This window comes from Rana temporaria, chromosome 6, assembly GCF_905171775.1.
Source record: "Rana temporaria chromosome 6, aRanTem1.1, whole genome shotgun sequence".
Lineage (NCBI taxonomy): Eukaryota > Metazoa > Chordata > Amphibia > Anura > Ranidae > Rana > Rana temporaria.
In genome coordinates, this window is record NC_053494.1 from 170745694 (window position 1) to 170750697 (window position 5004).

Consider the following 5004-nt stretch of genomic DNA (forward strand, 5'->3'; position numbering starts at 1 on the left):
GCCATATCATCCACCTCCCCAACGGTGGAACACATAGACTATATAAACATGTCACATGTCAAACACATGGGGTGGTATACATTATTTTCTGCTCATGCGGCTGCTTCTATATAGGTAAAACCATCCGCCCATTTTGGAAACGGGTGAAAGATCACATGTATTATATGACTAACGGCCTGCTCAACAAGACCATGGGCCACCATGTCGCCTTTTCACACAAATATATAATTCCATCAGTTCAGTTTGCTGTGTTGGACCATATTACAGAGGACCCTAGAGGTGGTAATCATGATCAGAAAGTGCTACAGCGTGAGACTCAATGGATCTATCGCCTTAAGGCGAATTTTTGGCCAGGATTGAACGACTCATTGAGTTTCAAACCGTTCTTGAATATTTGAATTCCTTGACCATGTCTCCGCCTCTCTCTTTTTTTCGTGAGGAATAAAATATCTGTGATCGAAATAGAATAGGTGCTCTTAGACATATAGGTTTATATCACTTATACTAATCATCATCATTTTACCTTTAATATATCCCCATGATAGGATAGGATTGCTACAGGCTGTCGGCCAACTCGTTCATCAATGCTGACTTTAATAGTGATTCGAGGGTATTTATGGGTTAGCAAATTGCTTTTTTTGCTATTGCTACAACTATTACAATGGTTTTTTCTTTTCTTTTTTACATTCGCTATTGTTAACCCTATACATCTGAAGACATGTTAATGTTAATATTGATACATTGGGATGGAATCTCCATACCCACACAGGAAGTACTCTGTAACTACTTATTTGTAGATATTTACCTCTGTATATTTATTATGTATATATATTTTTTCTATCCTATGTAATGAAAGTGTATCTTTGTGTGTGTTTCTTGCTCAGACGCCCCTCTGTGGATGCACCGGGTACATGTATGATCAGTATTGTCGGTCTATGAGGGTTAATTTACGCCAACTAATGTTCCCCCCATAACATAACTATCAAACCCGCAGGCTCTCTTATTTGATATTTTGATATCCGGTTGACAGCGGTATTGGTCAATATTTTTTTTAATAATTGACATGTGCTGCTTTCTATGTGCAGATACAGTTTCCATTTTTCTTTCCCCTTTCTTTTCCCTCCCTTTTTGTTTCCTCTTTTTATCTTAAATATCATGTGCACCGTCTCTTCACTCACACTAGTGACACTAAACACACTATTATATATTATACCCAATGGATCATTAACGGGGCCTTTTTCTTCCAGTTTACTACTGGGGATGAATTCCCCTTTATAACCGCTAGATGGCAGCCCCAGCATCAATATTAATCATCACAGCTAAGCCATGCTAAAAATCCCAATTCATCATTGTGTGCCTAATATTCATTGGGTGTTTGTGCCGTGATGGCTATTCTTGTGCGTTTTCTGTTTGGGCATGGGGAATTTTTGCTTTGTGCCCTGAACTTTGTGGGCCGTTTTGGGCGATATACCATATTAGTCCGCCTCAGTGGGATCTCTATTTATGCGCCGCACTATCGAAACGGCGCGCATCTATGACGTCATCACGTTATACGTCCATGTGATCCCACAGCCTATATAAACCTGATGCTCATGCAATGGCGCTGTGTCACCGTGTGTACACCCTGGGACACAGACGCATTGCTGCTGCAATCAGTTATAGGGTAAGTCACTTCTTCTGCTCCAAACTTGTTCCCTTTATTTTTACCACACTTAAGAATGACCTTTTGAATGGACACATTGTTTCATCTCAACAGGCCTGTACAAAAGCCCCATACAAAGGCTGCTACAGAAAGGGTTTCTCTATGTAAGCCCCTCCACATTGCTGTTATACTGCCATCTGTTGTCCCAGTGTGCTCAGGACTTCATAAAAATAGGTAACCTGGAGTTTTTGATTAACTCCTTATTTCCATCATAAATGCTAGTCCTTAAAGGCTGTTTAATAGCTCCTTTTGTTATATATATATATACTTTTTATTTATTATTTTTTTACTATTACAGTCCGAGTATTAACTCTTCCTGTGGTACATATCTTCCACCTTTTGGACTTGCAGTCTTGACTCTTTCGACTCACCTAAGGTGATTATGGTGGCCGTTTGGTCTTGTTGTTTTTTTATTAACACCGCAGGAACTATGTAGCAATTATATCCAATGCATTTGTTCACATGATTCTCTTTCCCCCTTTTTACTTATTACTCAACACATTTTCTTCATTATTTTTTTCATTTTTTCTTTTCCTTTTTCTCTTTTTTCTTTTTTCTTTTTTCTTTTTCCTTTTCCCCCCCTCTCTCTCTTTTTCTCTCACGTGTGTGCGTGCATGTATGTGCATTTAGGCTTGTGCATGCATATACACATATGTAGGTTCCTAGTGTTTTCTCTGTCTTATCCTCATTTTTATTATCATTTACTCCATCGTTATTATTATTTTCTATATGGTATGTGTCTGCGCGTTGACAGCAGCTATAATAAGAATTCATGTATTGAAATACTGCCATATATATACATATATTTCTGTCAACCAGATTTTCGATATATGGAAACTTGTGCCTAAAGCTTACCTTCCGACTTGGTATATTTCCATCTTATATGCCCCGTGGACGCACCCATCGAGGGACCACCAGCCATGTAAATACACACTATGACACTTTTATGCATTGCATTTTATTTTAATTCTATATTTTGATTAATATTTTTGTTTGACTAATATGCCACACTGTATCATTGCAGATAAGTTTCTATCTCTCTGCTAACTATATATTCCTCATCTTCGCCCTGAAGAAGCCCCACGGCGAAACGTGCGTTGGCGACTTCGGAGGAATGTACAGTGGTCATTTACTGTTGATGAATTTGTGATAATTTTTCTTGAACTTATTTATTTTATGTATATCCTGTTCAATTTATTTATACGCTATTAAATTATATATTTTTACAAAACTATACTTCCTTGGCCTTAAAGTCTGACCATCAATGTCCACTTGCTTGATATTGTTTCTTCCTTGTACATAGGGACACAGCATCGGTCACCTCCCCCAGTCAGTACCCTCCCCCCACAGTAAGAATCACTCCCAGGATACACATTTAACCCCTTCCTCGCCCCCTAGTGTTAACCCCTTCCCTGCCAGTCACATTTATACAGTAATCAATGCATTTTTATAGCACTGTTCGCTGTATTGATGTGAATGGTCCCAAAAATGTGTCAAAAGTGTCCGATGTGTCCGCCACAATATCGCAGTCCTGACAAAATTCACAGATCGCCGTATAACTAGTAAAAAAAAAATAATAATAAAAATGTCAGAATTCTATCCCCTAATTTGTAGCCACTATATATTTTGCGCAAACCAATCACTATACGCTTTTTTTTACCAAAAATATGTAGAATACATATCGGCCTAAACTGAGAAAAAAAAATGTTTTTTTTTTTTAAAAAATGAAATATTTTTTATAGCAAAAAAGTAAAAAATATTGTCCCGGATTCAGGAAGGACTTACGCCAACGTATCTATTGATACGCCGCATAAGTCCACAGATGCGCTGTCGTATCTATGCGCCTAATTCACAATACAAGATACGCCTGAATTTTGGCTTAATACGACCGACGTAAGTCTCCTACGCCGTCGTATCTTGGGCACATATTTACGCTGGCCGCTAGGGGCGCTTCCATTGATTTAAGCGTCGAATATGTAAATGACCTAGATACGCCGATTCACGAACATACTTGCGCCTGTCGCAGAAAGCTACGCCGTTTAAGTAAGGCGTACGTCCCGCGTAAAGTTAAGCCTCATAAAGCAGGGGTAAGTCATGTTAGGGTATGGACGTCGAAACAGCCATCGGAATTTACGTCGTTTGCATAAGTCGTACGTGAATGGGGCTGGGCGTAGGTTACGTTCATTTTGTAGGCATTGAGCCGTCGTATCTTAGGGAGTATATGCAACGTGATTCTGAGCAAAGGACGTCCATTTTGTTTGGGAGGCACGTCGCACGACCGCGCAATTTTAATTTAAAGCGACGCAGTGTTGAAAGCTAAAATTTTGCCTGGGCAGGAAGGGGGTATATGTGCCCAGTAAGCAATTGGTTAAAACAAGAAGCACATAGATACATCAATTTCAAGCATATATATTAATAAAATGTAAATATTTCATAAAGATGTATAAACTGTCTTTCCTGTACCTCAGAAAGTTTTCAGTTATTCTACACTTCACCTTGAAATATTTCTGCTACTTAATCTGCAGCAACAAAGGAAAATGCTCCTACAACACAACAGTCTTTTATTTTCCATGGAAAGACCTAGCTGTCACTTTCAATATTATTGGAATGCAAATTAGGGTTAGTGTATTCCATCCTTCAAGACCGTAGATCACCTGCACAGCTTTCTGAATTACCACTGTGGTGTAATGTATTCCAAACTGCATCTGAACTTAGAAGACTCTTTGATGTGCTGGGATATATTTTAAAAGGGTTCGGGAAGACATCTCTTAGCTATGATAATTATTTTATATGTGTTCAAAATTATTCCTGTAAGAATAAGAAATAACTTTGATTATATAATTAAAAAAAGTGTATTGACCTCAGGCATAAAAGTGTTTACTGTATAATGTGAAGATGGAAGTAGAGGTTCACCCAACTCTAAAAAAATGGCGAAGGCTTATATGCTGTGCTTTAAAATGTTGGCTGCTCACTTACCTCTGGGGATTGGGGATTTAAATCTGTTGACTAGAGTCTTCTTCACCCCTTGTGCCATGACAATAACTACTAAAAGTGTATTTCCACTCTTGCGGTTAAATTTGATAAAACCCCACTATATGTTGCATGTGTTCTCAATAGCATTGCATAACTAAACACAGTTGTAGCACTACCCCTGAAGGAGCTGCTGGTTTAATTTTGGGCCTTCCGTTACTTTACTGTTCACCACACTTATCCTAGGGGTCCCTCCTGAAGAGTTATTCAAAAAGAATGTCCGCACCACTTCAGCTTCTTTTTCTTCAAGAGATTTATTAAACAGGTTCTCC

The 5004-nt window shown here is 38.5% G+C and overlaps 1 long non-coding RNA gene across 1 annotated transcript; it reads left to right on the top strand.

The window, feature by feature from the left end:
• The first annotated feature begins 410 nt into the window (after positions 1-410).
• Positions 411-2723, top strand: LOC120944043. The gene is made up of 4 exons (XR_005750348.1): positions 411-1663; positions 1757-1876; positions 2001-2078; positions 2522-2723. It is a non-coding gene; the product is annotated as an uncharacterized LOC120944043 (long non-coding RNA).
• Positions 2724-5004: the final 2281 nt, after the last annotated feature.